Source organism: Balaenoptera ricei, chromosome 4, assembly GCF_028023285.1.
Source record: "Balaenoptera ricei isolate mBalRic1 chromosome 4, mBalRic1.hap2, whole genome shotgun sequence".
Taxonomy (NCBI): Eukaryota; Metazoa; Chordata; class Mammalia; order Artiodactyla; family Balaenopteridae; genus Balaenoptera; species Balaenoptera ricei.
In genome coordinates this window covers 32,515,091-32,528,555 of record NC_082642.1, presented here as the reverse complement: position 1 = coordinate 32,528,555, position 13,465 = coordinate 32,515,091, and the positions used below count along the sequence as shown (strand labels likewise).

Here is a 13,465-nt window from a genome sequence, read left to right as displayed (position 1 = left end):
TGCGCGTCTGGAGCTTGTGCTCCGCAACAAGAGAGGCCGCGATAGTGAGAGGCCCGCGCACCGCGATGAAGAGTGGCCCCCGCTTGCCGCAACTAGAGAAAGCCCTCGCACAGAAACGAAGACCCAACACAGCCAAAAATAAATAAATAAATAAATAAATAAATAAATAAATAAATAAATAAATAAATAATAAAAATATAGGAATTCCTTTAAAAAAAAAGTTAAAAAAAAAAAGTTAACATTATAAAAAAAAAAAAAAATAGCCAGACACAGAGGAGTAGAATCCATTTAAATGAAGTACAAACACAGGCAAAACAAATCTAGGGCTTAAGAGGTCAGGTTAGTGGTTACCTTTGGGAGATTGTGATTAGGAGGGGACACGGGTCAGGGTGTTCTGCAATGCTGGTCCATATCTTTCATGACCTTTATGTTGATTGCATAGGGGTATTCAGGTTTTGAAAGTCATCAAACTCTGTACTCGTGTGTATTTTTCAGGGTATATGTTTTATTTCAAGAACATATTCTTAAAAGTGATACTCAGTCTCGTAAAAAAGAATGAAATAATGCCATTTGCAGTGACACTGATGGACCTAGAGATTGTCATACTGAGTGAAGTAAGCCAGACAGAGAAAGACAAATATCATATGATATCACTGATATGGGGAATCTAAAAAAAATGGTACAAATGAACTTATTTACAAAACAGAAGAAGCCACAGATGTAGCAAACAAACTTATGGTTACCAAGGGGTAAAGGGGGGGAGAGATAAATCGGGAGATTGAGATTGACATATACACACTACTATACATAAAATAAATAACTAATAAGGACCTACTGCATAGCACAGGGAACTCTACTCAATGCTCTGTAATGACTTATATGGGAAAAGAATCTAAAAAAAGTGGATATATGTACATGTAAAACTGAATCACTTTGCTGTACAGCAGAAACTAACACAACATTGTAAATCAACTATACTCCAATAAAAATTAATTTTAAAAGTGATACTCAAGTTCAATTCTATTCTTTGAGCAAAAGAACCATGAGAAATATCATTAACAGACTCAAGTTCAAACCTAAGGCTTATATTTTGAAAAGTTTTTGTATATTTCAAAATACACATTAAAAAATATATTAAAATTCCAGTACTAGATTTTCTACTGAAAAGCATTCCAATTTGAAGTTGATGAAAAAGTTATTGCTTAAAAACTAAACTGTTGATCTATCCACACATAATTTTCCTACACTTTTCCTTTGATGGGAAAAAATCTGAATTTCCATCTTATTTGGGAATTGATTTCAAAGCTGGGTATACGACAAAAATAACACAGAGTCAGAAATATCTTTGATGTTTTAACTTGTTTTGTATATACTGTGTTAGATCTCACACTTTCCAACACAGCGATATATCCATCCAGCCTTGGAATCTCTCATTTTTCTTCAGTTGAGCACCAGACGAGCAGCTGATTTGTATTTAGCATCTATCTGACATAAAAATCGTATTTTACTATAGCTGCTGGGGTACTTTTGTTGAAAATGTGTGGTTAAGTACACATGTAATAAATGTATGTGTAATGTGCTGCTACTTATAAAGTATGCCTTGAATATGTACCTGTTCCCCCACATCCTCCTAATTGTTTAGTGGCATGATTTCCTTCTTGTTCTTTTGACTCAGACACATGGTTTCCTTTCATTCATCTTCCCAAATATCTATGCCACAGCAATCCCATCTCAATACCCCATCACCAGGCTCCAGAAAACCTCGAATCTATGGCTTATTACCAGGGCTCCAACATCAACCAGCCACGTCACCATAGGAAGTCAGTTAACATTTCTGCAACGAGATTCCCTCGACTGTAATGTTCTCACATCCTCCTGTCCAGGGTAGATATGGTAACCACAAGAAACATGAAATGATAAGTCAACGTTATTGTCTATGATTAATGAAGAAACCTCATAAATGAGCCATATCCCTGGCCAAGCACCGCTCTCCCCCTCATCGCAGAATGGCTCTTACTTCCAACTTTTGCCTATGATTACCATTTCAACTTGGGAGCCTTCTTCCCTAATGCTGTAGCTATGGTAGGAACAAAAAGAACCATCAGGCCAAGCTATCAATCACACCCTAGAGACAGTAATCGTGGGGACTTGGAGAATGTCATGAATCTAATATTTTGGTTCACACTTTAAAACATCTCTCTGTCAACTTCCTTGCCGGAACATCACCCAAATCAGAACAGAGACTATTAATTTTCCTGAAAATCATTCGATCTCTGCACTCAGACAAGCATCATTATTGTCTCCACAGAGTCTCCTCACAGACATGCCAGTGTATTTTAAAGAAAAGCAAAAGCACAAAATGAGGCGAAAGTCAAGGAAACAGCTGCCAACATGACAATATTCTCTAATCAGCCATGATGCACGGGCGTCATGTCATAGCATGCTCTGGAAGAGTTGAAAAATCACTTTGAAATTTGTCTTTCAAGTTATAATGAGATGTGATCTTTGACATTTTATAAATTCATTAGAAACTTCATTAATATGGGTCCTTCTAAATTCAAATTTTGTAACGAGTTGTCATGAGCTAAGCTAATGTCAACGTCCCCATTACATAGATGACAAAAAAGTGAATCAGGGAAACAGCATAAGAGACATATAGGCCTATTTTTTTCCTCCCTCCCTCCCTTCCTTCCTTCCTCCCTCCCTCTCTTCCTTCCTTCCTCTTTCTTTCCTTCCTTCCTCCTTTTCTTCCTTCCTTCTTCCTTTCCTTCCTTCCTTCCTCTCACTCTCTCCTTCCTTCCTCCTTTCCTTCCTTCCTTCCTCCCTCCCTTTCTTCCTTCCTTCCTCCTTTCCTTCCTCTTTTACTTCCTTTCTTTCTCCGTCCCTCCTTTTATCCCTCTTCCTTTCTTCCTTCAACTGCCCCTTCATATTTATCCACACCAACTTCCTTACAAATATGGCTTTGGGTACCTCTAAAGTTAGAAAGCAAAGCATAAGCCACTTGCTTCTTCTTCCAGAAAAAGAGGATCGATGCTAAAACCTACCAATCAGGCTCAAAGCAACACCCTTCACACTTAACTTTGCTCTCTTAGCCTTCCCTTCCCTGCTGTCCTCAACCTCTCCACCCTGGCTCTCTGACAAAACCTTCAACCTTGCACGACTGTAATAACTCAAAGCAATGACCCAGGGTCTGCTGCTTCCTCTCTTACCCATGGGTACAGTCATGATCATGCAATGTCTTTCAGTCAACAGCGCCCCAGGCCTGGTACAATAAATCTCTCTTAGCGTTAAGGAGGGAGGGAGAAAACCCCTCAGCCTCCAATCCAGAGACGGGAAGGATTCTTAAAAGCAGGGTTAGAGGGCAGATCTTGTGTGTCAATGTTAACTCCTTCTGTATATAGCAGCCATAGTTACCGTGTGGGTTGGTGAATGCTAAAACAGATGAGTCTCTGCCAAGATTTAAGCTAGTAACACCTTTAATTTCCATGGATAAATACAATTCATGGGCGAATACAGGGTTTATACCCTATATGGTAAACTGTATTTTTGGAATCGCGTAAATAATTACGCAGAGTTTAAACCTGGTGGAATGTCCCACGTGTCCATTTTTGGTACTTTCTTTTCCTTCATTGGGAAACAAGGGTGCAAAAGAATTTGACTTGCTAATATTTACAATGGAAAGAAGACATATGCTTTCCATATACCCCTAAAAGATTATATTTTGCAATAAGCGAACACTAATGAAAAAGTTTCTAGTATGAGCTCATGGTTTAATAACTTAATACAAGGAGGTAGAGGTATAAAGAATATTGAGTTGTGAGTCGTTCCCTTCTCTTTAGTGACTGGCTGTGTTGCCATGATGGGACACAGGTTGTGTTTCCCAATTTAACACAACAGCAGAAAGTGGGATGGGGACCCTTAGGATGTCCCTCGTATCAAGCAGGATATTGATTGGATTTTTAATGGTAAATATGTGTGACCTTTAGTTTTTGAAATTATGGCTACAATAATATAATATCTTGAGTGTTAACAGCATCAGTATCGCGTGACCTAAACATTTTCAGGCGCTCCTCATATTTCACAGTAAATTTGATGGGTCTTGTTCTCTACAACCGTTGTCTCAGTGCTACGTACTCAATGGTGTGATGACAGGTTCAACAATTTTTAGAAATTAGTCCAGGGGATATAATATTGGGAAGGGTGTGGCCAAAGGGCTGCAGGTGTGTAAACAAGGCACTGCTAATGGCGGCTGCATGACGGGACCCTCGTATCTGTAGCAGAAAGCGCAGGGCATTGATGAGCATCTCAAGCGAGTCTGCGCAGAGCTGTAGCTGCCCCTCCTACTTATCACAGTTGTTTCTGCCTTGTTCTCTCACCCATTCTTCAAAGGTGTTCTCCCTACCTTTACTTTTCTCCCCATGCTGCTTCCAAGAATCTGTGTAAATAGAGTGTCCTGATTAAAAATACCCAATGGCTTATCACAGCTTGCTTAAAATTTAGCATAGCATTCCAGACTCTTTATCAATATGGAGAGTCTATTTTCATGGAACTAGAAAGGTAAATAGGAACGGGAAGGGTCGTGTGAAGAGGTGATCGAAAATAAGGATCAGATTAAAAAGGAGGGGGAAGTCCCAGGAAGCACCCAGAGCTGCGTGGGAGATAAGCCCTACCGCAGCCTCCCCAGCACTTCCTGGTGTTTGTACTGTTTTAAGTGATGAAAGCAAGGATTCTTTGGTGAAATAGCAGGTAAAGGCTTCACTTTATCTGCAAGGAACACTTCTTCCAAGGACCATCCATCTATAGTGCAGTCTATACGTGTTTCAGATCTGTGCTCAGTTCCCAGTGAATTTGCCTTGGGTGGACACCCTCCTCCAAATGCCCCAGGATCCTAATGCACTGGGGCCCCAACATCTTGTGCAGCAGTGGAGGGTAGAGTCGGGTTGGTGGGACATGAAGTGAGCCAGCTGGAGACCTCCCTGAGTGGGCAGTGGCTTAAGGACACCTCTCGTTTCAACGTTTGATGAAAAATGAGGCTCTCAGAAAACAATGTGCTTTAAATTTGTTTCTTTATAGAAAAAAAAATAGAGTGGGAGAATACACACAAAATATTCATAGCGGTGGATTGTAGGATTACAGTTTCTTCTTTTTTCCTTTTCTCATATCCCTGTTCTCAGTTTTGCTAGAATACGCATGACGGAATTTTTAGTGGGATTCTGGCAACTCTAGAGATTTGGAATAAGAAATGAAAGGAGTCCAGGACTGGGTGATAAGAGTGATGTGGTCATATTTCTAGGGAGATCACTTTGTGTGTATTCTCCATGATTTAAATTCTCACAGACATTCCATTGCAAACTCTAAGAAAAGTTCCATGTTAAGTTAGGGTAACTAAAAAAAAGAAGGAAAGAAAGAAAAGGAAAAGGAAAGGAAGAAAGGAGGCATAGATACAAATCAACTGATGTTTAGCTGAATTGAATGTGCCCAGTTTTTTTTTTTTCTTCCTCTTTCCATTTTGTTCCAAGTTTCCTTTCTCCTTAAATGAAAGTACTTTATTCCTCTCCCAGGAGTATGTATTGGCATCTCTCAGAAATCTCTAATAATTTGGAACGAGAAGAGCTTGGGAACTTGAGATCCAAAAAATATCTCCAAGATGTGCTTTAGTCAATAATTCCAACATGCTTGCTCAACAAATCATTTACTGGAGTTTTGACCAATAGAGTTATTACTTGCTTTAAGAAAACCAAACAGATTTTGATGATAAACTTAGAGAATTCTTACCTATAACTGAAAGAATTTTTCACATATGGGTAGCCACAAATTCATCTGGGATAGGTTTAGAGGAAGAGCCCAGATAACTGCGTATGGTCCAATGAGAAACAGATAAGGGATTCCTGACAATGTAATGCACACAGCAAGGACCTAGGGATAGCTGTCATTTATTAAGCTTCCATTATATGCTAGACACTGAGTCACTGAGTCCATCTAAACTTCTCATTGATCACCTTGACCAACATTATCAGAAACTGAAGCACATTTTACAAATGTGGAAATTGAGATGTGTAGTATTTTCTTCAGGGTCACACAGCTAATGAGTGTCAAAGAGCAGGATTTAGGGGCTTCCCTGGTGGCGCAGTGGTTGAGAATCTGCCTGCCAATGCAGGGGACACGGGTTCGAGCCCTGGTCTGGGAGGATCCCACATGCCGCAGAGCAACTAAGCCCGTGAGCCACAACTACCGAGCCTGCGTGTCTGGAGCCTGTGCTCCGCAACGGGAGAGGCCGCAACAGTGAGAGGCCTGCGCACCGCGATGAAGAGTGGCCCCCGCTCGCCACAGCCCTCGCACAGAAACGAAGACCCAACACAGCCAAAAATAAATAAATTAATTAATTTAAAAAAAAAAGAAGAGCAGGATTTAAACACAAATCTGAGTTTGATTTCCAATGTTGCCTTACTATAATCTTCTGGGAATGATCGTATTCTGTGAACAATGTTTTAGAAACTGGATTTCATTTTCATTTAATCTTTCTATCCATGCTATAGCACATCAGGATACATACTCTTTAAAATGTCATAAGAGATAAAAGTGAAATAAAGCCTTTGGATAATCAACAAATTTCCCTCTCAACCCCCGAAGAAGAGTAGAACCTCTATTTGAAACCAGATTCAGCTACTTTAGTTCTAGATTGGAATATATCTCTCATTTAGGTACACATGGCTCTAATTCTTAAATTTGCTTCAGTAGCCAATGAGACAATGGGATCTGAAAACCACCTCTGGTGCCACTTTTAATCCCCTCCTTGAGTCAACGAGGATGCAGTCATAAAAGCTTCATTATCACAGATTTTAGGCATAGTTACCAAAGTCATTAATGCACGTAGCACCATATTCTGACCTTACTCACAAAACCTTTGCTTGACCCCTCCTCCCAGGATGTTTCTGCCTCTTTCCTAGAATGGTGATCTCTGTGCCATAGTAGCTCTAGGTAAGATGCATAGCAACATCCCCTGTGCTCATCTCTTCGAAGACTGGAAATAACAAAGAGAACTGAGCCCAAATCAACGCTGAGCCGTGGCTCTCTCTTCAGTGATGCTCTAGGGGAAAGAAGGACAGATGTGCTGAACCACTGTTAGTGAGCAGACAAATGTCTGATCCGACAGGCTTGCCTCCATGATTGCTACTTGTAGGCCACTTCTTTCTGAGAACAAGGCGCTGAAACAAACTCACTCCCTTGATACTTGACTTTAAGCAAAGCAATTTAAAATTTCTTCAAACTTGGCAGTTGTTCAGTGAAAAAGAACTTGGTTTAAATGAGAATTGGAAGATCAAGTTAACCCTCTCTAATTGCACAAGGCTTTAATGGGAGAAATCTATGGTCTTTGTAGGGCAACGGGAATAATTGTCGGCACCAAAAAGCATAATGCCGACGTAAACACAGCACGTTTAAGGGGGTCTGGGACTGTGGAACTACTTAGTTCAGGACCCAAAAGAAAATATTTGGAGATTATATTGCAAGCAAATGGACATAAAGTTATTCATTCATTCAACAAAGTTTTACTGAGTGCTTGCTATGGCTGGGAAATGTTTTAAGTGTTTGGATACACATCAGTGAACAAAACAGAACAGATCTCTGTCCTATGCCCTGAGAGAAGTTACATTCTACTTCGGAGAGAAAAACAATAAATTATAAATAACTGTATAGTTTATTAGAGGGTTTTAAATGCTACAGCAGAAAGAAAAAGTAGAACAGGGTAAAGGCATATAGAATGTAGGAAACGGCAGTGTAGGGCTGTAGCATGACATTCTTAAGTGCTACTTAATATTGCTTTTGGATATTAATAAATGATTTGTGTGTTATTGCTGGTCCTCTTAGAAGCAAATGATGAGTAGATCACGATGCAGATCTGAGGTCAAGCAAAGGAGAAAGAAAGGAAGAAAAATTGGATGACAGTGTCTTAGACCTCAGTGCAGTTCTAAGGAAAGTTCGCCAAGGCCATCAAGGAGTCATCTAGCCAAGCCAATCATCAGAGTATCGCCGCATCTCCTAGGACCAGACCTGTCTTAGCAGCCCTGCTTCACTCCGTCACTGGCTGGTGACAGCCCCTGGAAAGTCTGGCCTGTGCCAACACAATGATGTGATTCAGAGGACAGTAGCTGGGGTCATCAGCCATACTCTCCTGTAATCAGAGATACGAGACGCACATTCTCATGGTTGCTACAATTAGTATAGTAGATATCTCATATGTTTGGCAGACTAGCATCCTTGCCCCTTCCTCGTGTCTGCACCTCTATGTTCCACTGGAGATGAAAACTCCTCTCTGTGTGCAGCCTTGGTAGAACTATCCAACCTGGTGCTCAGACAAGCCCTCACTGGATGGATAGGCAAATCATCCATGCTGACCAATCATTCTTTCTCTTCTGGTAATTTAAATCTTGACCAGAGGGATCCAAGATCAAAAATGAAGGAAGCAGATTCATTCAACAATGAAGACCAGAAAAAACTTGCCAGTTATTCCTGCTACCTAGGCCTCATGAACACTACTGCTTCTTGCCTTTTTCAAAGACTGGTTGCTCATGCCTTTCTTTGGTTCCATAAGTTACAACATATGTTTTCAATAAATTAATATTTTTGCTTCAGATAACCAGAATCCATTTATATTGCTTACAAAGAACCCTAATTACAAAAATGATATATTTAGAAAAGGAGAGTCAAAATCCAGGGATTAGATGACACTGCATATGGTCGAGTCCTGAATTCTTCATTTATTTGCTGGGTATCCTCAGATACAATTTTGACACCTGTTTGTACCACATCTGCATACTGGATATATGTCTACTTCTCATGGCTAAGAGCTTTGAAGAGGTCAATACATGCAAAAGTATTTTATACTTTTTGACTAATCATATAAAGTAAGGAATTTACCTGAATGTGTAATGCTTTAATTCTTTACCCATTAAAAAAATCAGGCATAACTCTGGCTCAGTATTAATATTTGTTAAAGTTAGGTGGGTATAGGGTGGGCATTTGTTATAAAAATCTATGTATTTTGTATATGTATGAAACATTTCGTAAGTTTTTTTTTTTAATTAAGGAAACAGGAGAATTATTCAGCACTTCCTTAAACATCTAATTGAGTATTAAGTTGTAACATACAAAGTCTTTTCAGATTGCTGGAGTTAGAAAAGATCTTTAAAGATGATGACGAGGAACTCTTTACTGTAGAGATGAAGATCCTGAGTTCAGAGTGGTTCAGTAAAGAGTGCAAAACGATGAATGTTAATTGTTGAAATGGGAGGGATTAGACCTCAAGTCATATGATTCTCAGTTTTGTGGGCTTTGTGCTGAAACACAGGGCATTTCTCCAAACATTAAAAAAAAAAAAAAAAAAAAAAACCAAAGAAATAATTATCACGAGTAAATAATCTAGTTTTGATATCTTAAAAGGAAAACTTGTACTTATAGATGTTATTGATAAAATAAGCCAGGACATGTAACAAACTCCGCATTAATCAAGTTCTTTTTAAGCAGTTAGGTACAGAATTAGAAACTGTGTTTAAAAGCTTGGGCAAATAAGGTAAAAAGGATGGAAAATATGTCCTGTGGGAGAAAGCAGAAATTTTGCGACAAGAATTTGGAAACAAGGAAATAGGAATTGAAAAGAGATGGTTAAGGATCTCCTGACAATTCTCCAGTGTATAAATATACGATTGCAGTTTTAGGTGTCAATTTAGCACTTTCCAAGAACATGAAGACAACAAACGTACTGAGTATTCCTCCATTGTGCAAACTCGACTCTTAGTGAAGATTCACGAACACTGCGCCAGATTGCCCTGAGTCACAACTTGGCAGGCATGTGAGGCAAAACAGTTAGGCGCTTCCTCAACTTCCTGTTTCTTCCCTAAAATAGAGTTGAGACTTCACCAGAACTGGAGGCCAAACCCCGGTGCCTAGACAAGCATCACTGGATCCACCAAGCTCAGGGGAGCTCTTAGTACTGACAAACCTGCCCCAAGACAGACATCTTATGAAAAACAAATCTGTGCATAACATTTTCTTATTAGCTTCCATACGATTATAGGCATTTTCTTCCAATAACAAGAAAAGTACATTTTGAGCCTATAGCTGTAATTAAAACATGACAATTCAGAATTCTCCTAAACCATAAGGGCTTCAATTTGATGGTCAGCCTAACAGATTTGGTACATCCATCTTCAGAGGTCAGCAGGCTAGATGCGAAATATTTTTGGCTTTGCCATTCATATAGCCTCTGTCTCAACTACTCAACTCTGCTATTGTAGTGCTAAAACAGTAATAAGCAACACATAAAATATAAGCATGATTGTTTTCCAATAAAATGTCCTTTGTAAATCAGGCTTCCCCCTAATTATGGCCCACAGTCCCTATTTTGCCAACTCCCTATGTAGAAACCTACAGATTACTGTATATGAGTAGTCAGCTCTTGATTCTTTGGAAGTTTTGAACAGACTCTATCCTGTGACAGTATTTAAGAAGTACTATTTGTTAGTGTAAGAACCAGGTAGAGTCTTTGTTTAGGTAGAACCCAGATTATGAATGCCATAGCGGTACATGCTAAAAGAAGATTATCCAGACAACTGTCTTTTACAGAGGGTAGTTATTTCCTTTCTCTTTTGGTAATGAGAATATACTTAGTTATTCTTCACCTGAAAAATAGGCTTAACTGTCAATGAGCCAGAAGGATCTCTGACAAGGCTTTTCTTCCAGTTCCATCAATAGAAGCTACTTTGGGGCTTTCTGAGCTGCATCATAAAGCAAAATACATGCAAATCAGGAGGCTGAAGGAGTGAAATGGAGATTGTGGTCAAAGAGTCTATACAAAATCAGGCCAAAGCAAGCTAAAAAATGTGAGAAAGAAGCTAAAAAATGTGAGAAATTTCTTCTCTGGCAGTCTCTTTTATGCACAGAGAAAGACAGGTAGTTTTCCAAATCATTATATATATTCTATACAATAAAACAACCTTAGGCAGAAGGGGATTTTTTTAACCTCCAAACACATTCTGAATTTAATGTTTTCCCATTCAATAGTATCTTTCCTTAGTAGCATTGTTAACAAGATTTCTTTTGCTCTTTGACTCCTACTGTATTTCTGAAACAGAGTGCTTTTTTTTTTCTTTAATAGTGGAACATAACGTTTCAAAATATAATTTAGTGGACTCAAAATTGAAGAATTCTGAGGAAGTCAAGACTTCAGGAAAAATAGCTCTCCTTATCATAGATGAAATCAGCTCTCCAGTTACAGCTTGTTTTACTGCCCATCAATAGAGATGTTCCAGACATAAGATCTTTTCTTTCACTTGATGTCATTTTTAATAATGAGGCTTCTTGGATCCTTCTCACCAGTGCTCTGTGGATTAGTAAATATTAAAAAAAAAAACAAAGACAGAAAACCCCAAATTCACACCCCAGACTTTCCTCCCCTCTCATCTTAAATATACACCCAACAAAGCACAAAAGAGCAAGTAAGGTGACTTCTACAGCAAATGCACATTTTAGAGACATTCCTGACACTTCCTTCTTTCTCATCCCCCAAACCAAAGAGATCACCCAATCCTTCTAGTAGCTAAACTGGTGAAATTGGTTCTAAATCCATTCACTCTCACTTCTTTATTGGCCACATCCTAGACTAAGCCAGGGTTTCTCAAACTTTACTGTGCAGCAGAATGCCCTGGAGGGCTCCTGAAAGCACAGGCTGCTGGGCCCACCTCCAGATCTGATTCAGTAGGTCTGGGCGGGGCCTGATAATTTGCATTTCTCACAGTTCCAGGTGATGCCAATACTACTGGGCTTCACATCACACTCCGAGCAGCGCTCGGCTGACAGACCATCACCGCATATGTGCGTTACCTGCCTTGCATGGCAGCAAAAATAATCTTTGAAAAAATGCAATAGTCATGTGACTTCCCTTAGAACACTTTGACTGTCGTTAGTTAACTAGCAATGGCGTGAGTCTGACAGCGATCTGACTCCTGTCTCCCTCCCCACCCCATGTGACACCTGGTTCTCCAGTGACACGGGCCTTCTCTCCTTTTCTCAGATGACGCTGTCTCTCCCAGGACCTTTGCACACGCAGCTCTATTTGCCTAGAATCCTTTCATTCTGTTCTCCATGCAGTCAATTTCTATTTATCCTTCAAAATTCAACTCAAACATCACTTCCTTGACGAAGACTTCCTCATACCCCAGATTTGGTCGGATCCCTCTGTCACTCCCTCCCATAGCAGCTGGTAATTTTCCTGCAAATTACTTAACAGGTTGTGTGATTATTTGATGCATCTTTCTTTCTCAGTAGACTGTAAGGTACAGGAAAATACAGACTAGTCTTCTTTCTCTTGCACTCTTCCACATGCAAAGCAGAGTGCCTGGCCTGAACATGGCAGATGCTCTAAAGTTTGTGTTAAAAGAATAAAGTTCATCATTAGAAGATGCATTCCAATTTTACAATAATAACATTGCTGGTTGCAAGAGTGATCACTAACATTTACTAAGCCCTCATGTGCCAGGCACTGTGCACAGCACTTTACAAGCAACATTTCATTCAAGCCTATGAAGTAGATGCTATTTATTATTGCCATCTTACAGATGAGAAAACTGAGGCTCAGGAAGTTGAAGTTCATTGCCCCAAATCACATAGATTATAAGTGATGAGAGCTTTTTTTGCCTGACATATACAAATCTAGACTCATTATTACAGCCAGCATTTATGTGGTTCTTTATATTTTCTATCACTTATTTCCTTTATCAGACCCCCTAGATAGCTTTAAGATATAAGTATTATCTCTGTTCACCTCTTACAGACAAGATAAAGTATTGAAGGGTGAAACGACTTTGCCAAGGTCACATACAGAATGTTAATGACTGAACCAGGACCCGAACTCAAGTCTTCACACAGGAAGCTTATAACTTTTCCAGCCAACCATGTTGGAAATGGTAAAAAGTGCTCTCTATAATAAGACAATTTTTACTACATATCTGTTCTCAAATATGCATCTGAAAATGTGAATTCACTTGAACATCCTGCCAAGTTGCTAAAGGCCAACAACTGGATTGCTTCTTAGAAAACTCTTTCAGCTTTGAGAGGTATTTCCATGCCAGAGCTTCTAGGTAGAGCAAAAATACTTCTCCCTTTCACATTCGGGGTGGCGGGGGGAGGGGGGTCCCATTATCTCCAACACCAAGCACAAGGATTCCTGAGTTATGTGCAAGTTGCTGGCTTTGTCTGAATTCTCAGTGGCCGCCTCTCCAGCTGCTCTCCCCTTGCCTTTTCTTTCCTTTTTTAAAATTTGTATTGGAGTATAGTTGACTTACAATGGTGTGCTAGTTTCTGCTGTATAGCAAAGTGAATCAGTTATACATGCACATATATCCACTCTTTTTTAAGTTCTATTCCCATATAGGTCATTACAGAGTATTGAATAGAGTTCCCTGTGCTATAC

At 39.6% G+C, this 13,465-nt stretch overlaps 1 protein-coding gene across 1 annotated transcript in view; it reads right to left on the bottom strand.

The window, feature by feature from the left end:
• KCNH8 (potassium voltage-gated channel subfamily H member 8) overlaps positions 1-13,465 on the bottom strand; it is a 403,459-nt gene that overhangs the window by 241,794 nt on the left and 148,200 nt on the right. The window lies entirely within an intron of this gene.